Below are 25,797 nucleotides of genomic sequence, written 5' to 3' on the forward strand. Positions count from 1 at the left end.
CTTATTCTGTACACTGTGCACATTCAGGTGCAACACTTCCATCCCTTCTTGATTTTGTCCTCCTTTTACATCGCAACTCATCCTGTTGACTGCAATTTTGCTCTATCAACAGCCTCTCCGCACTACACACTGCCCCTGTTGGTAAAATTACGTATTTAAATGAAATTCAAAACAAATTAGAACACCTCTAATGGTACTGCAGTACGATAAACCTGAGGATTAGGTACTACCAACAGAGAAATTCAACCAGTGTATGCTACTGTGTTCTTTTGATTGCCTGTAAATGAACAAAATCAGTGCAGACACCCAGTGCAGATAACGGACCGCCTTCATACAATGATTTCGACAACTGCAAACTCCAAATCTTTATTTCATTGTAAAATTCAGGAATATTGTTGATACCTTAAAATTCTTTGTAGGTCCTAACTTGTTGAAGTAGTGAAATTGTTTCATTCTCACCCCCAGCCATTTCTGCTTGAAACCAGAGTAAACCAAACAGTTCTGAATTGCCTTACTACTGATTTCTCACCAACTATCAGTGACACAATTCACTGCTTTTTGAATACAAACACACACAACTGTTTTCAACCCAGATAAGAAGGAGGTGCTTCATTTTGGTAGGTCAAATATGATGGCAGAATATAGCATTAATGGTAAGACTCTTGGCAGTGTGGAGGATCAGAGGGATCTTGGGGTCTGAGCCCATAGGACACTCAAAGCTGCTGCGCAGGTTGACTCTGTGGCTAAGAAAGCATATGGTGCATTGGCCTTCATCAATCGTGGGATTGTGTTTAAGAGTTGAGAGGTAATGTTGCAGCTATATAGGACCCTGGTCAGATCCCACTTGGAGTATTGTGCTCAATTCTGGTCCCCTCACTACAGGAAGGATGTGGAAACCATAAAAAGGGTGCAGAGGGGATTTACAAGGATGTTGCCTGGATTGGGGAGCGTGCCTTATGAGAGTAGGTTGAGTGAACTCAGCCTTTTCTCCTTGGAGAGACGAAGAGAGAGGTGACCTGATAGAGGTGTACAAGATAATGAGAGGCATTGATCATGTGGATAGACAGAGGCTTTTTCCCAGGGCTGAAATGGCTAACACGAGAGGGCACAGATTTAAGTTGCTTGGAAGTAGTTACAGAGGAGATGTCAGGGGTAAGTTTTTTACGCGGAGAGTGGTGAGTGCATGGAATGGGCTGCCGGCAGTGGTGGTGGAGGCAGAAATAATAGGGTCTTTTAAGAGACTCCTGGATGGCTACATGGATCTTAGAAAAAGTGAGGGCTATGGGTAAAGCCTAGGTAGTTCTAAGGTGGGGACATGTTCAGCACAGCTTTGTGGGCCGAAGGGCCTGTATTGTGCTGTATGTTTTCAATGTTTCTATGTTTCTATAACTGACACTTTTTGAAAACTGTTGATTCTATGCATGGTGTAGTGTCTAGTGGCCACACTAGTGTATGTGACTGACTCTAGTTAGAAACTATTCCACAACACCCTCCTGTCCCAATTAAGCAGCACAGTATCCCAAATAAATGAAGGGAAGCCCTGGCTATTTTGTCGATCAGATTTTGTTCCTTCAGAGTTGTTCCAAATAAGTGGCTGCCCCGATTAACTGATGGCCCAGTTAACCGGAATCCACTGTTTTTAAGACAGAGTTAGTTACATCTTTTCATAACAGGGGAATTAAAGGTTATGGAAAAATGCAAGTAAGTGGAGCAGAGTCCATGGCCAGATCAGATGGCACGGTCGTGTATCAGTTAGCATAACGCTATCGCAGCGCCAGGATCTGGGTTCAGCCGAATGACAGAGCAGGTTTTGCAGGCCAGATGGCCCACTCCTGTTCCCACTTCTTATGTTCTTGTGTTTTTTTTTCCAGTGTCTCAGAAGATTTTTGAAGAATTTGGAACATTTTAAATATTCAGTAGTTGTTGCCCATGCCAAAGAGCATGGTTTAGCTTGACAAAGAATCCTGTATTCAGGTTTTTTTTCCGCTGGCAGGGCTTGTTTCACCACTATTATATAGTCTCTTAACAGGTTGGAAATCTGTTCCAACATGCAAGGTCCTGCCACCATTAATTCCAGAAGTATCTGCTGTCAGGTTTGAATGCTTTTCAGAGGTCACTGCCGTGTGTACGTGGCTCATTGTTGACTGCAAATGCTGCCCCAGTAAACTTGCAGTCATTTAATGCTTTAGCATAGAAAAACATTCCAATCTACTTAAATATCTGCCATGTCAAGATCTGATGATTGACCAAAATAAGTAATCGTCTGTTCATTGCCCCATATAAATCATCTTTGAAAGTCAGAGTTCCAGCCAAAAGAAACAAAATTACTTCTCGCAAATACAGTGGAACAATACAAATAAATCTTCAAATATTTTATTCCAACAGTACCATTTAAGGATATTGACCATCAAGTATAGTACAAAGTAATTTTATCTATAAATATTCCACCATATCACAACTTTGGAAACCTGTAGACCCATAAATAACTTATTCAAAATTTTGGAAATCACCTTCATTTAATTTAATAGGAGTATTAATTCACTAAACATGACAATATCCGAAAGATAGATCATCAAAAAATCAGACAAATCATTTTCATAATTTCACATCCAGCCCCCATATGCCAAACATTCTGCCCACATAAATTAATTTAAGATTTTATTCTTACAATAATTAATTTGCATTACCATTTTGTGTTCTTTTCCTCTCTTCAAAGATCTTGCAAAACAATATTTTAGTGAAGTAGCTACATAGAAAGGATTCTGTGAGATGAATTCAGTCATTTTACTCACAGATGGTCATATTAAAATATGATTGATACCATTGCTTGTTGTTCACCAAAAATAGCAAACTCTTCTACACAGTCTTCAACCCGGTTACGTTTATTTCCTTGGACACTTACCTAACTGACCACAGCAATATTTTCCCTGGTTTATCCTGGTGAATCAGAGATTTTCAGATAGGTTGAAACTAGATATGAGCACTGGATCGTAATCACTCAAAAACATCCTCGCAACTTAGCAACCAAACCATCTTGTTCAGAAATTGTTTTCTAGTGATGCTACAAGACTATAATCTAATATGTAGTTCCAATATTTGCAATCCAGACTCTGAGGATCTTGTTTGCATTAGAGAAGGATTGTTGTTCATGGAATTCAGTTCCAAACAATGTCAGTTATAACTTCTCAGCTTTACTAAATTGGCATTTGGCACCTTGGTCTTTCACATTGGATAAATGTATTTAGAACATAAATATCATTTTAAAATATTTTTAGTTAATTTATTCAGAAAAACACAAAGGATCTGAACAGCACTTTGGTTTACAAAATTTATGATATTGTCAAAACCTCCTGCAACTTACTATTTAGGGACACAGAGAGAGCCTGGGGCATGTCAAATTGTCGGGTGAGCAATTAGTTTCTGTTGTACTGCAAATTGTCTCCCTTGGAGACTTTGCTATTGCTTGTTTGGTGGGTGGAGGAAGGTGATGCATTTTTTTGCTGGTGTGAGTGGGGGAGAGGGAGGATCATTGCTTTGCTGCTGTTTGTGTGTGGGAGGGGTGAGTAGATGGGGCACTGGGGGTCTAACATTTTTACTGTCACATTCTTTGGGGCACTCTTTTTTTGTGGAGGCCTGCGAATAACAAGAATTTCAGGTTGCATATTGTAGACATTTTCGGATAAGAAATGGAAATATTGAAATAATGCAATGATTATCGATACCTTGACATACTTGGTAGTTATTCTGCCCGACCAATTGCCCACAAAAAAAAGCATGAGATGAAAAACAAATTAACCTGCTTTAATGCTACTTACTGAAAGAGATACTTGGACCAGAAGTGAAGTCTGCTTGGGTTATTTTTATGTATCTTTAACATGCAGGTGAACAGATATATGGTATTTCATTTTAACCAGTTACCTGAAAGGCAACCTTTCCACCAGTACAGAATTGTCTCATTACTGCAGCCTAGTTTCAGCTTAGATTACAGATTAGTTTTAGCATGAGGTCACATTAGGGTTTTGACCCAAAGGCAAGCGAGCTACCACTGAGCCAAGCTAACGTGCAGTTTAATAAACTGGAAGTCGCACATGCATTAAAGGTTAGCTCAATGTCACCTTGTACCTTAGCAATCAGAAAGATCAGTGCTCTGATTGTAACTCAGTGACTCTACAGCTGTTCCCAGAACATTTATTTTCTTTTTATTGCAATTTTTTTTTGCTTTACAGAAGATACCCTAAATTTCCCATAAGAATAGAACGTATCACAGATGAACCATTGCAATTACTTTTCTACATCACATGGAATCTGGAAAAGAAACCTATATTCTCTCACCTCTATGAACAATACATTAGATTCTTTCAATTGTTTTCTTTGTTCTTCTAGGTTTCTTTGTGTTCTTAGTCATTAAAGCATTACTTTGCAACATTAACAACATTTCTAAGCTTTTAATGGATCCTAATTGTCATTCTCAAGTGATATGCTCATGTCAGTAAATTCACTAAGTGTTACTCCAACATTTACTCCAGCTGATTTACTGAAATCCTGGTTATGCAAAGGCAGAAGTTTCTACATGGACTTCAAACCCTATTGATATTAACAGAATGTCACAAATTTGTAGATTAGCCACAGAATTCGAAAAGTGTGTTCAATGTGTGAGTGGGTATCAAAACTCTTTCTCACCAAGAATAATGTAACAATATAGATAGTGATAAACACAAGAGTTTCTGCAGATGCTGGAAATCCAAAGCAACACACACAAAATGCTGGGGGATCTCAGCAGGTCAGGCAGTATCTATGCAAATAAATAGTCGACATTTCAGGGCGAGGCCCTTCTTCAGGACTGTAAAGGAAAGGAGAAGATGCCAGAATAAAAAGATGGTGGGAGGGGAAAGAGGATAGGTAGAAGGTGATTGTTGAAGCCTGGTAGGTGGGAAAGATAAACAGCTGGAGAGGAAGGAATCTAATAGGTACAGAGAGGGTGCGGTAAGGAGGGTCTCACTGAACTCCCTTTGAAAAGATTTAAATTGCTTCAAGGCAGGCATCTCTCAAAGAGACTTCATAGAGGAGCAGCAAATCATAAACCCAAAAAATTGCATAGATGCTGCCTGACCTGCTGAGTTCCTCCAGCATTTTGTGTGTGTTGCTTTGGATTTCCAGCATCTGTGAAAGTTCTTGTGTTTATGATTTGTCGCTGCAGTGCAGAGTCTCCTCGAGGAATGCCTACCTTGAGAAAATTTAAATCTTCATTTCCACAGGAGTTCAGTGAGACCCTCTCTCACTGCTCCCTCTTGGCCCCGATTTCTTCCTCTCCCACCCTTTTCCTTTCCCAACCAGCTGGCTTCACCTACCATCATCTAGCTATCCTTCTCACCCCGTTTTTATTCTGGTGTCTTCCCCATCCTTTCGAGTCTGAAGAAAGGTCTTGGCCCAAAACATTGACTGTTTATTTGTTTCCATCAAAGCTACCTGACCTGTAAGTTCCTCCAGCATTTTGAAAGAAGATAGTGCACTTTTTAACTTTATTCTCCATCCCAAATAGTTTCCCCTACATCTTTTACTTAAAGTTGCCAGCTCATATGAGAGGATGGCGCCACAGGCGTCTGCGTCCTTTTAGCACCTCTTCCAAGTTCCTATTCTTTATAACTGAACCAAGAAAATGAGTGTGAAGAGACCAACTCCTTTCAACACTCTCTATCTATACACAAGCATGACAGGTATGCACTTAGTGAGACAGAGATAGCTGTTGCCATGAGCAGAGAACATCAAATATGTGTCATCAACCAAGAAGAAGCACTAAAAAATAAATTTGCTGTGTTTGTTTTTCATGAGATAATTTTCAGATCTCCAGAGAAGTGTTTAATTTCTTTACTTTCTGTAGGGCAAATGGATGTATGTAATGGTTATACACTTGAATAACAAGGTTTTAAAATTTATTTATTGAGCTATGGCTCAGAATAGGCACTTCCAGCCCTTCAAGCCATACCACCCTGCACACCCCAGATTTAATCTGAGCCTAATCACAGGACAATTTACCATAACTAATTAACCTACTAACCAGTATGTGTTTGGACTGTGGGAGGAAACCAGAGCACTCAGAGGAAACCCACCTGGTTCTGGGGAGAACGTGTAAACTCCTTACAGGCAGCAGCAGGGATTGAACCTGGGTCAACTGTACTTTAAAGTACTCTGCCCAGTTTGTCTTCATGCAGCAAATCTATGGTCTACACTACCGTGCCAGGTAGGTAAGTATTATCTATATTTGGTAATTCAGGAAATCAAACATTTGAATCAAACCATGATCCAATACTCAACATATAATTCAACACTTTCCAAAGAAAATACACGCCTATTAATTAACAATGTTCATTGTATTAGAATGAGATTCCTTGTCTGTACCTAGTGCTCTCGTATAGTACTACCACAATGGCTGCAGTATGGTGGATCAACACCTATAACTTTGCAATAGGGGGCTTTGGATTCACCTCCACTATGTCCTTAGTGATTTTGCTGGAATCATATTCATTACGACATCATCTTCTTGAATGTTGTTCATCTTCCTTCTGGGCTAGTGGTAAATTGAATACTATCTGATGGCAACAATGCAGCTGATGCTGTATGGCACTTTGGTATTGTAATACCACAGATGCATGAAGTCTCTCCTACTTTCTTCCACCTCCATCACAGCCTTCAGTGTAGCCTTCCTAATCTTTCACGTTACTCCCTCTTTCATTAAGTCATTCTTCCCAATTTACCAAGTCATATTCATTTATATAATGGTTGTCAAGAGCTGTTCCAGCCACAATGCATCCTCACCCTTCTCTCCTTAGGAGATGCTGGACAGCTTTAAGCAGTAACCATTTATAAGAAATATATTTATGCATTAAATTAAGCATATATTTTCATTAGAGCTAAGACTCAACAGAAGGACTGTAGATTTGCTGCAAGAAGACAGATTAAGCCAACTGGGCTTGTAATATTTAGAGTTTCAAAAAATAAGAGAGGATCTCTGAAAATCATGTGGGGTGCTGACTAATGAGATGAAGGTTTTTTTATTCTGCTTGTTTTGAAGCCCCAAAATGGCATTTTAGTATCAAAGTTAAGACCTGCCACTTTCAAAGTTACTTCACACAGAGGGCAGTGAATCTTTGGAATTCTCTACCTAAGACATTGGTAAAGGCTAAATATATTCAAGAGAGTCTGATGGAATATTTCTTGCAGGGCATCTCCTGCACAAACTCCAAAGCCCTGTGAAGTGTATGTAGAGGCCTACAATCCAAAAACAGCTTGTTGATGTCTTGCAAGGAAGAATAAAATGTAATCTTCCTATCTTAGAATAGAGGGACTCAGTCACCTCCTTTGTGCAGTAATGACTATGTAACTGCAGCACATGCCTGCGTGTAAGGATCACAGGAAGTAAAAATTTAGAGGCACAGTGATCTTGATAGGCAGCGGCAATACATTCCTCACATTGCTCCATGATTGGAGTTCTGACTGGACCAGTGTAGTAATGGTTCAATGGACTGGATGGAAACTTTCCTCTCCATTAAGATCAAGTGATAAACCTAAAATCCAATTTTCTGCTTGGCTGAAGCTAGCTGAAAAATTAACTGATATCCAAAGATAAGCATACAATCTATTCTAGCTCCTTTAAGAAGTACCAATTTCAAACCAGTGAGCTTTTGATTAGGGCATGTACTGCTAACCAGAGCCATAAGTGTGTAATTTAGAGGTTAGACTCCTGGTATTGGGTTTAAAGTTAGAATTTTATGGAAAATTCTTACGTTTAATATATGCCTTCAGACATCATCACACAGAATTTCCTCAGGATTCTCTTGATCACCTAACAGATCTCAAAACTACAAAAAAAGGCCAGGCATTTCCTGTTGATTTTTCTCCCTGTTGTATATTTACAAGCAATTTTCAATCTACAACAGACTTCTCTCACAGCCCCGAAATTAACTTCTAACTAATCTTAGGATTTACCTTTCTAGGTTTCTTACCCAGTGGAGGGAATCACACAAGGCTTATGGAAATCAGCTAAACACGGTCACTCTTAACATGAACTGTTGTCTATTTGCAAGGAAATTCAGAATCATGAGAAGACTCAAAAGAGAAATAGTTTTATCTGCTGGTTGGGTCATGCATTACCCCAACATTGTAAGTTATGAGAAATAAAAGGACCAGAAAGTTTCCTATTTACAGAATTGAAAGCAGAATAAGTCCTACTTTTGTGTCTTTTCTGGCTGTTAATAGTAACATATTTTAAAATAATTTATAAGTGATATCATGATGTTTCTCCAAGTCTTTATCAAAAGAAACTGTAAAGAAAGAAAAATACTTACTCTGATTCAGGAACAATAATATCGGTTCCATTGCTCATTAGCTTCAAGTCCTGAACTCTGTGGACCTGACCTAGTGTAATAAGGCAGTCTCAGTACATTTAAGTACATTTTAGTCATCCAAAATACATAAAACACATCTAATGGTACACAGCGCTAAAAGGTTCAATTTGGTTGTCCAACATTAACAGCTATTAAGGGCTGTCGTTGACCATTCAAAGGAACAGATGTCCAATAATATAAAGCATGGTGAACTATGGAGGCAAAGGGAGACCATTCAAGATATTACATTGGCAATATTTACAGACAAAATGATAATGCAGTTAACAAGAAAGGTAGCCCTTTTCAACTAGTGCTATAAAAGCAGATACAGCAAGTCATTAGCAGAAACAAAGTAAAGGGTGGAAATCCACAAAAAGTTCTCCAAGCTCAAGAGAAAAATGGACCAGTGTTTCATCTAGAGAACATTCAGGGAATTTTCTACCATGGGTTATCGGTCAAGAACACACTGGCCAGTTACAAGAAATACAGCTTATTTACATTTTTGATTCCTCAGTGACCACTCCACTCGTGACTTTGTCAAAAGAGCAATCAAAAACAGTGCACCTGAAAAGCAACACTAGTGAAGTGGATTGTCCAATGCATCACATCAGCTATGCTGTGTTATCCAGTCGTTTATACTCCCCTGCAACCAGCAGAGCAGAGCGTAAAATCAGTATTGACAATGCTCTCAATCTCACTCAGTCACAGATTGGCAAAATGGAGCCTTGCTTTTAACAAGCTAATCACACTAACACCAGCCCATCAACCTTTGAGTTCTTTCGTACTTAACGATGTGACATGTTGTTTAGTGGAGGTCAGTTGAAAGCTGTACTTCATTAAGGGAAGCCTCTGGAGGCTGAATAATTTGAGGAAGATCAATACCTTCCCTATCCTCACAGCAGCAATTTTCCTCCCTGGTAATGCGCTGCAATTATGCATGCTTTTTTGATGTAATACTAACCAATTCAAGATACAGAAATCACTGCACTTACATTTACACCATTTCGTTCCATTTTTTATCCTACTTTTCTGAAGCATTTGAACCCTGCTGACAAAGACACAATAAGAAACAGCTGGCTAAGTAACCATTGCTATAGTGAGACATTCAAATTAATCTTGATGAAGGATTTAAATTTAAAATCTCCTTCCAAGTGTTTAATTCCTCCTATGGTTGTATCACAGCAGTGCCGGACTCCACTCCAGCCCTTCCATCAGCTCTACAAACCTCTGTTTCTAGTGTTTTATGTCACAGAAAGCCACAGTGAAATACAGAATGGATAGAGGCCAATCAGCCCACTTCTGCACTGACCATCAAGCTTCAGTTTTTACACTAATTCTGCTCTAATCCAGCTTCAATGTCACATTCAAGTTTGCTGATGACACCGCTGTCATAGGCTAAATCAAAGGTGGTGATGAATCAGTGCTTTGGAGGAAGATTGAAAATCTGGCTGAGTGGTGTCATAACATCAACCTCTTACACAATGTCAGCAAGACCAAAGAGATGATTATATTCTTCAGGAGAAGGAAAGCAGAGGTTCATGAGCCGGTCCTCATTGGAAGATCAGAGGTGGCAAGCAGTAGGAACTTAAAATTCCTAGGTGTTATTATTTTGGAGGATCAGTGCCTCTACTTCCTTCTGAGTTTGCAGAGGTTTGGCTTAATCTCTAAAACTGTCACAAACCTCTATGAAAGTGTAATGGAGAGTATATTGATTTGGCTGCATCACAGGCTGGTATGGAATCACCAATGTCCTTTAATGAAAAATCCACAAAAAGTAGTGGATACAACCCAGTCTGTCACAGATAAAGCCCTCCCAACCATTGAGCACATTTACGTGAAACACTGACCCAGGAAAGCAGCATCCATCATCAGGGATCCCCCACCATCCAGGACATGCTCTCCTCTCATTGCTGCCATCAGGAAGAAGACACAAGAGCCTCGGGACTCACACCACCTGGTTCAGGAACAGTTATTACCCCTCAAGCATCAAGCTCTTGAACCAAAGGGGATAACTTCACTTGCCCCATCATTGAAATTTTCCCATAACCAAATGACTCATTTTCAAGGACTCTTCATCTCAAGTTCTCAATATTTATTGCTTATTTGTTATTATTATTTCTTCTTTTTGAATTTATACAGTTTGTTGTATTCTGTACTCTGGTTGAATGCCATAGTTGAGCAGTCTTTCATTGATTCTGTTATGATTATTATTCTATGGATTTATTAAGTATGCCCACAGGAGTAATGAATTCAGGGTTGTATATGGTATCGTATACAGAATTTATTTTGATGATAAATTTACTTTGAATTATGAACTTTATTCCCCCCACATTCCTGTCAACTTCCCCGCAAATTCTATCACTCAACTACACACTAGGGGCAAATTAGAGTGCTTAAATTAATCTCCAACCTGCATATTTTGGGATGTAGGGAGAAACTGGAGCACCACAAGAAAATCCATATGGTCACAGGGAACATGTGCAAACTCCACAGTCTTGCTTGAGTCCCAGATCACTTGAGCTTTAAAGCTTCCTTGGGTATCCCGTTTATTTTCTTCATTTCGTTAATGACAATCATCCTTTCACCTAAAGGCCTTTTATAAATACTTAGCTGCCAGAACCCCAAATATGAAGTATTTGTTACTCTTCCTTTAAGACAACTTTTAATTAAGACAATCCTCTATTGCCGTGATGAGGCCAAACTCAGGCTGAAGGATCAACACCTCCTATTCCATCTGGGTAGCATCTAATCTGATAGTATGAACATCTCCTCTCTTTTTCCATTACCCATTCTGGTTGCCCTCTAAGCCCTCTCTTTTTCTCACCTACCCATCACCTTCAACTGGTTCTTCTCCTCCTTCCCTTTATTCCTTGGTCCACTGTCCTCTTCTATTAGATTCTTCCCTCTTCAGCACTTCACCCCTTCTACCTATCCCATCCCAGCTTTTTACCTCATCATGCCTCCCTCACACCCACCCTCTCACGTTACCCCTCACCTGGATTCATCCATCACCTGCCAGTTCGTACTTCTTCCCCATCCCACCTTCTTATTCTGGCTTCTTCACCTTTCCGTTCCAGTCCTGATGAAGGGTCTCGGCCTGAAACATCGACTGTTTATTCCCCTCCATAGATGCTGTCTGATCTGTTGAGTTCCACCAGCATTTTGTATGTGCTGCTCAAGATTTCCAATATCTGGAGTATCTCTTGTGTTTAATCTTTAATAGCCGCTAATTTAACAAGCTTCTGGTCATTGTTCAGAATACTTCCTTTTTTGTCATATAGCTTAAGATTTATTATTCTTTCATGAAATGTTTTAAGATACTTTATACTTTTAAGATACCTTATAAATTCATTTAATTTTAGTATTAAGAACACAGGCAATGGTAGTTAGTTACACGTGTTAACATGTTGACGTTATCTGTATCAAGCTCATTTGGACAATAACTAAATTCCTATTTCCCCAATTCTGAAAGACTACTGAGAAAGAAAAAAGAATTTATATCTCTGTATTAGTCCAGCCGAGCCTCACAGAAACATTTCAAACACTTCCCACACAAACAAGAGTAGAAATGTTAACTGATTTCAACATGATGAGGAGGAACCTGGCACTTATTTGTGTATCGGTTAGCTGGTGGTCACAGGAGCTGTTGGAAACTCTTGTCCAGAACAAGTATTAATGATTAAGCCAAGTGATGGTCCTGTCCTAGATGAGAATTTTCAACAGCTCCTGTGGCCACCAGCCAAAATTTCACCTCTGGGGAAGCAAAGCTGACCAGAACTGCACTCTGTCTCTTTTCTACAAAGCAATATCTCAACCTTCCCTCTTACTGAGACCTAACTGAGAACTGTGGTTTTAAAGGCAGGCCAGCTTTCGTTACTCTTTCATCAGATGCCTTCTGAAGCACAACCGATGTCAACAGCTTGTTTCAAGTATTGCAGGTAAGCCCTGGGCATCAATTTCTATTTATCTTTTGTCTTTTTTAAGCACATTCAGCTTCAAATCACTTGAGTCTGGCAAACTCTACCCCAAGGAATGATTTTTAGTGGTAATATTCCCAGTAGGCAAACATGTCAGCTATTTTCTGCACAATAAACAGCAACGAGATGTATCAACTGACACTTTTATTTTTGGTTGCACTGAGGTTTGTTGACTGTCTTGGGATATTTTTTATTCACAAGCATTCAGATTAACATCACTTCCACCTTTAATTCTCACTTTGTACTGAACTGAACAGTCAAATTCACATATGGTATTCCAGGAGAAGGACTGAATGAACAAATCTGACATGAATTTGAGAATGCTACTTACTCAGCAGTAAGAAAGTAGTATAAGAATAAGATGGCGCATTGTGGCGACTTTGTGCATGCAGCTCCAAATCGAATCAAGTATTCTCGATTCGCACAACGACAGCTGAAATGCACAGTCATAGCCATGGGTACTTAGATAAGCAGCATCATTTTAAGATGTTTAAAAATCTATCAACACTCAAAATTGACAAACCTTGGACAGCAGACTCAAGTGCACCCAGCTGCATTTTCCCTGTAAGAAAATGGAAAGAGTGATGCTGCTCTGGTCTACAGGTATGACTGAAACACAAAGGCTTTAGATTTCCACGCCCAACTATTCTGCTGGCAAATGTACAGTCTTTGGAAAATAAAATTGAAGAACTCAGAGCAAGATTGCTGTGCCAAAGGGACATCAGGGAATGTTATGTAATTTGCTTTATGGAAACAGGTCTCACACCAGCAATTTCTGTAGTTTCACCATTCTCTACAAAGCCAGGACAGCTCAGTCTTTTAAAGGTAGAGGAGTTAGAGTATGTTTTTTTGATTAACTCATCATGATGCACAAACAGGAAGGTTCTGTCTCAGTCTGGCTGACCCAACCTGGAACATCTAGTGGTCAAGTGTCATCCATTTTGTCTGCTGAAGAAGTTTTCTGTCATCCTGGTAGTGGTGTACATTCCACTTCAGGCCAACATTAGACAGGCACTGAAGGTGTTGAGCAACATAAACTGCCCATCCTGGTGCCTTCCTAATCATTGTAGAAGATTGCAACCAGGCCAATTTGAAAAAAAAACACATGAGAACAACTACCAGCAACATCTCACCTGTGAAACCAGAGGAGCCAACACACTTGTCCACTGTTACACCACCATCAAGAACCCTTACCTTGCCATCCCACACTTGCACTTTGGAAAGTCCAATCACCTGGCTGTACTTCTACTCCTAACATATAGGCAGAGAAAAGATTGAAGCACCAGTGTTGAAGACCAAGAAAATATGGTCAAGGGAGGCGAAGGAGCACTTACAGGACTGTTTTAAGTTGGTGGACTAGGCGATATTCAGGGATTCATCTTTAAATCTGAATGAATATGCCACTTTTGTCACTGACTTCATAAAGACTTATGTGTGCCTTCAAGAACATACTGAACATAACCAAACAAAAAGCCATAGATAAACCAGGAGGTTCATAGTCCATTAAGGACTAGATCTGTGGCATTCAAGATCCAGAATTGTGAAAGAAATCCAGGTATGACCTATAGAAGGCTGTCTTAAGGGTGGAAAAAGAAATTTCTATTGAGGTTAGTGACAGAATTGGATGCACATCAGCTCTGGCAGGGTTTGCAGTTCATTTTTCCTTCAAAGGGAAATATAACGTCATGAGTTTATGCGCACTTTGAAAGGGAGAGTAAAACTACACCTGTATGAATCCCTGCAACATCTGGTGACCCTCTGATCTCTGTCTCTGAGGCCAATGTCAGAACATCTTTCAACAAGGTGAGCCCTCACAAGGTATCAGGCCCTGATAGTGTACCTGGTAGGGCTCTGAAAACCTGTGCCAACCAAATGGCAGGAGTGTTCAACAACGTCTTCAATCTCTCACTGCTGTAGATGGATGTTCCCATCTGCTTCAAAAGGGCGACAATCTTTCCAGTGCCCAGGAAAAGCAGGGTGAGCTCTCTCATTGACTATCACCCATTGCACTCACATCTACTGTGATGAAGTGCTTTGAGAGGTTGGTCATGGCCAGAATCAGCTCCTGCCTAACCAAGGATCTCGACCTGCTGCAACTTGCCTATCGCCACAATAGTTTACAGTAAGTGCAATCTTATTGGCTCTCCACTCGGAGTTGGATCACCTGGATAATTATAATACCATGTCAGGCTGCTGTTTATTGTCTACACTCAGCGTTCAACACGATTATACCATTAGTTCTAATGAACAAGCTCCAAGACCTGGGTCTCTGTAGCTCCCTTTGCAATTGGATCCTTGACTTCCTCATCAGGAGACCACTGTCTGTGTGGATCAGAAGAAAAATCTCCTCTTCACTGACAGTCAACACTGGCGCACCTCAAGGATGTGTGCTTCAAGTTCAAGTTGTTTTTATTGTCATTTCGACCATAAACTGCTGGTACAGTACACAGTAAAAACGTAACAATGTTCCTCCAGGACCCTGGTGCTACATGAAACAACACAAAACTACACTGGACTATGTGAGACAGCACAAGGCTACACTAGACTACGTAAAACAATATAAAAACTGTACTAGACTACAGACCTGCACAGGAGTACATAAAGTGCACAAAACAGTGCAGGGCAGTACAACAATTAATAAATAAGACAATAGGCACAGTAGAGGACAAATTACAATGTCAGTCTAGACTCTGAGTTTTGAGGAGTCTGATGGCTTGGGAGAAGAAACTGTTGCACAGTCTGGTCGTGAGAGCCCGAGTGCTTCAGTACCTTTTGCCAGATGGCAGGAGGGAGAAGAGTTTGTGTGAGGGGTGCGAGGAGTCCTTCACAATGCTGTTAGCTTTGCGGGTGCAGCGTGTGGTGCAAATGTCTGCAATAATGGGAAGAGAGACTCCGATAATCTTCTCAGCTGACCTCACTAACCGCTGCAGGGTGTTGCTCCTCCAACCTGAGTTTGGCCTCATCATGGCAGAAGAGGGGGCCATGTATGGACATACACTCATCCCTGCAAGCATAAGTCCTTGTCCCTATACCTCCTCTCTTACCACCATTCAGGGCCCCAAACAGTCCTTCCAGGTGCGGCAACACTTCACTTGTGAGTCTGTTGGGGTCATCTATTGCATCCGGTGCTCCCAGTGCAGCCTCCTCTATATCGGCGAGACCCGACACAGATTGGGGGCCGCTTCGTCGAACACCTCCGCTCCATCCGCCACAACAGACAGGATCTCCCGGTTGCCACCCACTTCAACTCTGCTTCACATTCCCATTCGGATATGTCCATACATGGCTTCCTCTACTGCCATGATGAGGCCAAACTCAGGTTGGAGGAGCAACACCTCATATACCGTCTGGGTAGCTGCCAGCCCCTTGGTATGAACATCGAATTCTCCAACTTCCGGTGTTTCCCTCCCTCTCCCTTTCACTATCCCACTTTCACTCAGCCTCCTCTTCTAGCTGCCTGTCACCTCTCTCATGATTCTGCCTTCTTCTACTACCCATAGTGCTTTCCCCTTTCATTCCTTCTTCACCTTTCTGGCCTATCCCCTCCCTGCTTCCCTTCCCCCACCTCTTGATCTTTCCTCTGATTGGTTTTTCACCTGGCACCTTCCACCCTCCCCCCACCTTCTTTATAGGGCCTCCGCCCCCTCCTTCTTCAGTCCTGACAAGGGTCTCGGCCCGAAACGTTGACTGCTCATTTCAACGGATGCTGCCCGACCTGCTGAGTTCATCCAGCTTGTTTGTAATTCTGAATGTTATTTGCTTACTTTTTATTGTTTGCATGGTTTGATTTTTCCCCAGCACATTGGGTGTTTGTCAGTCTTTTTTTAATGAGTTCTATTGGGTTTCTTTGGTTTGTGGCTGCCTGTAAGGAGACAAATCTCAAGGTAGTATTGTATAGAGTATACATACTCTGATAATAAATGTACTTTGAACCTTGAACTTTGACACTCACAAAATTTTTTGTTAGAATGGAGAGCATTCTAACTAGTTGCAGCACCATTTGGTATGGTTGGGCCTCTGTACAGGATCAGAAAAAGCTGCAGAAAGTTGTAAACACAGTCAGCTCCATCATTGACACTAGCTGCGCTGGCAAACAGGACACCTTCAAACAACGCTGTCTCAAAAAAGCAGCATCCATTATTAAAGACCCCCATCATGCAGAACATGCCCTGTTCTCATTGTTACCATCAAGTAGGAGGTACAGGAATCAGAATCAGATTTAATACCACCGGCAGCTGTTTTGAAACTTGTAATCCTTATGGCGGTAGTACAATAAAATACATGATAAATAAATGACAAGGGAAAAAACTAAATTACAGTAAGTATATATATATATATACATATATATATATATATATATATATATATATATATATATATATGTCTATTAAATAGTTCGGTTAAAGTAAGTTAAAAAAGAGGCTTGAACAGAGGCTGAAAACACAAACTCAACATTTTAGGAACATCTTTCCCTCTGCCATCAGTTTTCTGAATGGAAAATAAACCCATGAACATTATCTCAGTATACACACACACATATATACTGTACACCCCTGGTCAAAATGTCTGTTACTATGAATATCTAAGCAAGTAAAAGGTTACCTGATTTCCAAAAGGCATAAAGTTAAAGATGACACATTTCTTTAATATTTTAAGCAAGGTTACTTTTTTATTTCCATCTTTTACAGTTTCAAAATAACAAAAAAGGAATAGGACCCAAAGCAAAAGTTCGGGCACCCTGCATGGTCAGTATTTAGTAATACCCCCTTTGACAAGTACCACAGCTTGTAAACACTCTCTGTATCCAGTTAAGAGTCTTTAAATTCTTGTTTGTGGCATTTTCGCCCATTCTTCCTTGCAAAAGATTTCTAGTTCTGTGAGATTCTTGGGCCGTCTTGCATGCACTGCTCTTTTGAGGTCCATCCACAGATTTTCGATGATAATTAGGTTGGGGGACTGTGAGGGCCATGGCAAAACGTTCAACTTGCCCCTCTTGAAGAGGTCCATTGTGGATTTTGAGGTGTGTTTAGGATCATTATCCTGTTGTAGAAGCCATCCTCTTTTCATCTTCAGCTTTTTTACAGATGGTGTGATGCTTGCTTCCAGAATTTGCTGGTATTTAATTGAAATCATTCTTCCCTCTACCAGTGAAATGTTCCCTGTGCTACTGGCTGCAATACAAGCCCAAAGCATGATCGATCCACCCCGTGCTTAACAGTTGGAGAAGTGTTCTTTTCATGAAATTTTGCACCCTTTTTTCTCCAAACATACCTTATTGCAGCCAAAAAGCTTTATTTTAACTTAATCAGTCCACAGGACTTGTTTCCAAAATGCATCAGGCTTGTTTAGATGTTCCTTTGCAAACTTCTGACGCTGAATTTTGTGATGAAGACGTTGGAAAGGTTTTCTTCTGATGACTCTTCCATGAAGGTCATATTTGTGCAGGTGTCGCTGCACAGTAGAACAGTGCACCACCACTCCAAAGTCTGTTAAATCTTCCTGAAGGTCTTTTGCAGTCAAACGGGGGTTTTGATTTGCCTTTCTAGCAATCCTACAAGCAGTTCTTTCAGAAAATTTTCTTGGTCTTCCAGACCTCAACTTGACCCCCACCATTCCTGTTAACTGCCATTTCTTAATAACATTACAAACTGAGGGAACGGCTATCTGAAAATGTTTTGCCATCTTCTTATAACCTTCTCCTTCTTTGTGGGCATCACTTACTTTAATTTTCAGAGCACTAGGCAGTTGCTTAGAGGAGCCCATGGCTGCTGATTGTTGGGACAAGGTTTGAGGAGTCAGGGTATTTATAAAGCTTTGAAATTTGCATCACTTGGCCTTTCCTAATGATAACTGTGAACAAGCCATAGCCCTAGCAAGCTAATTAAGGTCTAAGACCTTGGTAAAAGTTATCTGAGAGCTCTTGCCCAAACTTTTGCATGGTGCTCCTTTCCTTTTTATCACTCCAAAATTGTACAAAACAGAAATAATACACTAATCTTGTTTAAAATGTTGAAAAGAATGTTTCATCTTTAACTTTGACTTTTGGAGATCAGTTCATCTTCTACTCATTTAACTATACACACACACATACACACTTCTCTTTGTAATTTATAGTTCTTATTATTCTGCATTGCAGTGTACTGCTGCAAAAATACAACAACTTTCACAATATATGACAGTGATATTAAACCCGATTCAGATTCTAAAATGCCTTCTGATCTTTGAAAATGCCTCATGCTGTCTGGACTGGGCAGATACTAACTAATGACATTAGAAGCTGTATAATCGACAGGAGGAACAGTCATATTTGCTGTTTACTGGAATCAGTGGTGAGAGATTAAAAGAATAAGGCTGTGTAGAATTATCTGATAAGGTGAGTGCTGTCTGAAATTACAAAAGATTTGTTAGGTCTGGATTTACCAAAAAGAAATGAGAAAACCTTACTGCTGACAGAGCTCTTGATCTACAAAGGTGAACTTGAATGTGCAGTGATGCTCTCAGCCTCTGGCAGTGGCCATTCTGAAACAGAGATGAGTTGTTGCCATTGACTATTTCATCAAGCACTTACTCCCAATTATTTACTATTAGTGCATATTATTTGCTATTTCTCTGTCCCAGAAAGCTTTGATTTACAACAAAGAGCAGTCCTTTCATAACATTAATTGACATTCCATCCACTGTATCTCATATCTTCACTTGTCTAGCGTAAACATCAAGTATAAGGACTAATGTGTGGAGAGCTGGTTATTTTAAACCAATACACCATCACTGCTGCTTTGTAACAATTATAAAATTACTGCTACAAATACATCTTATTCAGAGAAATTTTCGGTATTCTTAAGGTATTTTCTTCTTTTTACTGCATTTCACTGCAATAGCCACTTCTTCTAAAAGAGCAGTAAAGCGGCAAACTCTTCTGCATTATTCAGCCTACTATTGGTTCACTCACATACTTTTTGAGTGAACCTTAAAGAACCCCTGGTAATGCCCGCAGTAGTCGGGACAACATCTCACCCTCAATAATAACATTTGGAATTATTGAGCAGTGCTCTGCTGCTTCAGTTATATTTTTGACACTTCAATTAACAGTGCATTTTGAAATAAGAAATTTACCACTTTGTATAATGTGGCAAACAGCAACTAAATGCAAATATTATTTTATGTTGTTCTTTATTAACAAACTTCAGGAGAAAAAGCAAATAAAGTTATAAGCAATTTTATGTAAGGACTTACACAAAGATGTGCAACTCATGCCACACCCAACCTTTGTGCTGTTGAGATGCGCAGCAGCTGGATGACAGTAAGTGCTTTCCCATTCCTATGATATGGAAACAATCTACTCCACATTGTTAATGTTCTTTACAACATTCTGTTTGAAGATACAATGCCTGCTTCCAAACAATGCATAGCAGACTAAATTGATACAGTTAACTGCAAGTACCAAGTAGCAACCTGCCACTAGCATAATCTTCATTGCCGACCTGTTAATTCCAATGAAACCTAAACTCCTGTTGTCAGTGCTATAAATCAGTGATACCATAACAGTATAGTAGCACTTAATTCAACATCGATAAGTCTGGTGATTTCATGAAAATTCATGTTTTCATGTCTTGTTTTAAAAGTGACTTTCTGAGGCTATGATATGGTAACATCCATCTACTATGAAAACCTGTATTATCCTTCAGACATGCACCATGTCAACACTGAGAGTCATGTTACTGTGGGATCATATACTATCAAGTCCATTCTGCCAACTTTCATCCACTCCCACTCTGATATTCTGACTTTCTGCATTATGACTGCACCATCAGTAAGTGCTTTGACAGGCTGGTCATGGCACACATTAAGTCCAGCCTTCTAGATAACCTCAACCCACTGCAATTCACCTACCACCGAAACAGGTCTATGCAGACTCTGTCTACCTCACCATGCACCCATTTTACTGGACAGTAAAAGCACTTACAGTATGTTAGACTATTGTTTATTGCCTTCAGTTCAACCTTCAATACTTTCATTCCAAGCAAATCCATTGCAATGCTCCTAGAGTGGGATTAAATATTTCCCTTTGCAGCTGCACCTTGACTTGGTGATCCACAGATCAGAATTAGTTAGGACGGCCGGCAACATCTCCACCACAATTATCCTCAGAACTGATGCCCCATCAGGCTGTGCCATCTGCTCCCCACTTTAATTTCCGTACACTCATGACTGTATGGCTAGGTTCTGCTTTAATTCCATATACAAGTTTGCAGATGGCACCACTTTAGTGGGCTGAATATCAAATAACTATGAGTGAGAGTACAGCAAGGAGATAGCCTTCTTTAATTACTTTTATATACCTTTTGAATTTATCATGTATGTGTTGACATGAACTATCCCAAACAGTTTATAGTAAAATCAATAAACAAGATTGAGAAAACAGGGTAGAAAAGGAGGAGCAGAAACATTTTTGCTTATGTCTCTGCAAGACTAAGTAAGTTGTGGTACTGCCTGAGTTCATACTATTTGATGTAAATAGCGAACAGATGCAAATGGAGTGAAGCATTGGTTTGAACCTAAATTTGGGTCAGTGTAGTGAAAGGATTGATGCTAAATCAAACTGACCATATATGCAATGGAGTGTAAGGCTCTTCAAGTTGATTATATTCTCATATTTTACTTTCTTGTAGCTTTTACTCCTTTTGTTCATGCCACGTTAAATTACTTGCTTTTAATGAGATGTCTGCTGTTTTTGGTATCTTCAAGCAAGGCCATGAGCTCTTCTGCTGGCTGAACTCTTTCTGCCTTGTTAGGTTTATTTATGATATAGTCTTTAGCTCATGGTTGACTGGGAGATTCAAACGAGTCAAATGAAAGTTACCAAATAAGTGTGGGCATTGAGATTATATTGTTTTGCCTACCGGCAGTTTTTTTTAAAAAATCAAAAAGTGTGATCTAACAAGCTCATCTTTTCCAGTAAATGCAAGCCTCTTTAACCTGACAACCATAGCTCAGGAAAAGGGATGGGACTAGCAGCGGTAACTGAGTCAATGGGAGATGTGATGCATCAATAAAGGACAGACTAGCCTGAAGCAAAAACACTTGTCGGTGAAATGGGACATCATGAGCTGGCCAACAAGAGAGGGTTCAGCTAGAGTCCAAGGATAAAAGTTTAAAGTAGACTGATGAACAAAAGCTTGATTGGCCATCAGATGAAATGAAAGTCAAATGGTCATTAATAGAATTACATAACTAAGATAAAATCTGCAGTATCATGGGCTACATACGACCTCTTGCTGAAAATTCAGCTCTTTTTCTTTATTTTTTCATACTCGAACACAACGTCTCAACTTCACTGGGATACAGAGAGTAAACAATCATAGTACAACTATAATAATAATCATTTAATAATGTTTTCAACAAAGAAACCATTTAACTGGTTTGCATTAGGTTCATTAGTTGAATAAAGAATTTGATGCGGTGTGCTTGTACGACATGCGACAAAAACATCAACATTCAACAATTCTAAAAAATAAAGATTTATTTAAGAATAAAGTTTGAGGTTAAAGTATGGATATGGAATAAAATATACATTAAAACACAAATACCCACATGTATTTATATTTACATAGTGGTTTAAAGAGTTTGCATTACAGTGTAATAACTGAGGTAATACATAGAGAGGGGTGGGAGAGGAGGGGGCTGATCAACCAGTATAGAGGAGTGATGTATTTTCCTGAGTTAAGTAGAAAACGAGCTTCAAGATCTCTTAAACTATAATCTTTATTTCATGTACCTTTGTGCCCCTTCATACAGAAATCATCCTGGGCATTTTTCTCTGACAAGAACATGCCCAAATATGAGTCAAAGGCTGTGAGTGAAGTATACATCATAGAGAAAGGTAATCTCTGTTACTACAAAAACTTGTCTTGGAGTACAGGAATAGGTTAACAACTTAAAGCTGTTATGTAAAATATTACTATAAAAGCGGAATGATAAAGAGTCAACCCTCGAGCACCAACAATTCCCTGTGTAGGTATATATTTTCACCCGGGAGATTTAAATTTATAATTGAAGATGTGTCACAGCAAGGACACTAAAGTGCATGAAATAAAAAAATAGAAATTGTTGGAAAAATTCAGCAGGTCAGAAAGCATATGTAGAGAGAGAGAGAAAATGAGAGAAACAGAGTCAATGCTTCATCAGAGTTAGGAAACGAAGAGATTTTAAACTGCACCAGGTGGGAAGAGGAGGAGAGAACGTTGGAAATGTCAGTCACAGGGCAGGAAGAAAGAAAAACTGCAGTGCCAATGATATGGCTGCTGGCTGAAAATGGCTCATGCGAGTTTCTTAATTGTGAATGATCCGTCAAGTGGAAGTGAAAACAGGAGTGAGAAAGAGGGGGAGATACAATCCTGGAACTCTGACTTACAGAACCCCTTGGCAGAAACTGTTGTATCCAATGCTGAGACCTGACAACTGTTCCCTGCCTAATCTAAAGATCAGATTTTGTTCCTCAAATTGTATTTGGCTCTATTAAAATACTGTAAGAGGCCAAAGGCAGAGAGGACAAAGTGGGAGTGGGATAGAGAACTAAAATGATAGGCAAATGGCAACTTATGGTTGTCCCTGTAGACTGAATGGAGCTGTTCTGTAAAACATTCACCCTATCTGCGGTGGATTTTCCAATACAGAAAATGCCACATTGTTAGGTACCAAATGCATCATAGTAAATTGGAAGAAGTAAAGTGAATTGGTGGGTTGACCTGAAGGAAATCATTGGACCTTTGATGACGGAAATAGAAGAGGTAGAAAAAAAAAGGTGTTGCATCTGCTGTGGTTGTATGGGGGAAGGAGGAGAGTGTGAGTAGGAAGAGAAGAATGTAACAGGGAATGGTGGAGAGAATGGTCTTTCCTTTCTTGATTCCTCTTGCAGAAAACAGGAGATGAGGGCAAATCTAGTGAATGTTGAATGTGAATGAAATTACAAAAGATAACCTATTGTGTGTGGAGAAGAGAGGGAGTTGAGATGAGAAGGTATAAGAGGGATATACTCTACTTTTGTAAAGAAACTCACAAACAAATGCAAGGATAGGATTTTCCTACCTGACTTACTTTATTATTCATACATAATAAACTGTAGGACACATGCCTTGAATATTTCATAACAAATGAAAACAGAAAACCCTAGAAATATCTTGCAGGTCAGGAAGTATCTATAGAAAACAAAGAGTTAATATTTCAAGTCAAAGTCTAGATGGATTTTCAATGCAAATACTTATTTTATTGCAGGAGGTGGAAAGTTTTAGATAAGGATTTAATTCAGCAGGGCTATATAGTAAACACGAGGAAATCTGCAGATGCTGGAAATTCAAGCAACACACACAAAATGCTGGTGGAACACAGCAGGCCAGGCAGCATCTATAGGGAGAAGCAATGTTGATGTTTCGGGCTGAGACCCTTTGCCAGGACTAACTGAAAAGAAAGATAGTAAGAGATTTGAAAGTAGGAGGGGGAGGGGAAAATGCCAAATGATAGGAGAAAACTGGAGGGGGTGGGGTGAAGCTGAGAGCCGGAAAGGTGATTGGCAAAAGGGATACAGAGCTAGAGAAGGGAAAGGATCATGGGATGGGAGGCCTAGGGAGAAAGAAAGGGGGAGGGGAGCACCAGAGGGAGATGGAGAACAGGCAGAGTGATGGGCAGAGAGAGAAAGTAAAAAAGGGAGGGGAAAAAAAACCTAAATATATCAGGGATGGGGTAAGAAGAGGAGGAGGGGCATTAACGGAAGTTAGAGAAGTCAATGTTCATGCCATCAGGTTGGAGGCTACACAGCCGGTATATAAGGTGTTGTTCCTCCAACCTGAGTGTGGCTTCATCTTGACAGTAGAGGAGGCCATGGATAGACATATCAGAATGGGAATGCAAAGGGCTATATAGTAACTATGTTTGAAACAACAAGCAAGTGAACAGAGGTTGCTTTGTTGATAAAAAATGAAATAAAATCCTTAGAAAGAAATGACATGGGATCAGAAGATGCAGAATCTTTGTGGCTCGAGTTAAGAAACTACAAGTATAAAAGACCCTAATGGGAATAATATAAATGCCTCTGAACAGTAGCCAGGACTTGAGCTACAAATTACAATGGGAGATAGAAAAGGAATATAAAAGGATCAATGATATGATGGTCATGGAGGATTCAATATGCAGGTAGTCTGAGAAAATCAGCTTGGTGCTAGTTTCCAAGAGAGGGAATTTATGAAATGCCTATGAAATGGGTTTTTAGAGCAGCTTGTGCTTGATCCCACTAGGGAAATGCAATTGTGAACTGTGTGTTATGTATTGACCCAAATTTGATTTGGGACCTTAAGGTAAAGGAACCCTTAGGAGAAAGTGACGATAATATGCTAAACTTCACCTTCCGTTTGAGAAGGAGAAGCTAAAAGCAGATGTATCATTATTACAATGGAGTAAAGTGAATTACAGAGACATGAGTGAGGAGCAGGTCAAAGTTGACTGGAAAGAGCGCTAGCAGGGGAGACTACAGAACACAGGTAGCTGGTCTTTCTGGGGGAAATTCAGAAAGCACAGGATAGATTCATCCCAGAAATGAAGAAGTATTCTAAAGGGAGAATGCCAAGAGAAAGAGTTTGTGCCTTTTAGAGCAGCTGGTATTCAAATCCACAAGGGAAGAGACAAATCTTGTATGCCAGTCCTGATGAAGGGTATTGGCCTAAAACATTAACTGTTTACTGCCTCTTCATATGCCACTTGACTTAATGAGTTCCTCCAGTATTTTGAGTGTATTGTCTGGATTGGGTGTTGTGTATTGAAGCAGAACTAATGAGGAAGCTTAAGGTAAAGGAACCCTTAAAAGGTAATGATCATAGTATGATAAAATCTCACCCTGCAATTTGAGAAGAAGCTAAAATCAGATGTATCAATATTACTGTTGAGCAAAGGGAGCTACAGAAACAAGAAAGAAGAGCTGGATAAAGTCAATTGGAAGGGGATACTAGCAGGTACAACAGTAGAGCATCGATGGCTAGAGTTTCTGGGACTAATTTTGAAGATGCAAGATTGATTGATCCCAAAGAAGAAATCTAAAGGGTAGATGAGACAACTGTGGCTAACAAGGAAAATCAAAGACAGAATAAAAGTAAAAGAGAAGGCAGACAACATAGCAAAAAATATTGGGAAGCTGGAGGATTGGGAAGCTTTTTAAAAAAAAAACAAAATAAGGTAATTAAAAATCAATAAGGAGAGAACATCTAGCCAATAATATAAAAGAGCATAGTAAATGTTTTATTTCATATATTTAAAGAATAAAAGATAGGCAAGAGTGGACATTGGACCACTGGAAAACTAGGCTGGAGAGGTAGTAATGGGGAACTAAGAAATCATGAACCAACTGAATAAGTATTTTGCATAGGACTTTGCTGTGGAAAACACCAGCTGTATGC

This window comes from Hemitrygon akajei, chromosome 10 (genome assembly GCF_048418815.1).
Source record: "Hemitrygon akajei chromosome 10, sHemAka1.3, whole genome shotgun sequence".
Lineage (NCBI taxonomy): Eukaryota > Metazoa > Chordata > Chondrichthyes > Myliobatiformes > Dasyatidae > Hemitrygon > Hemitrygon akajei.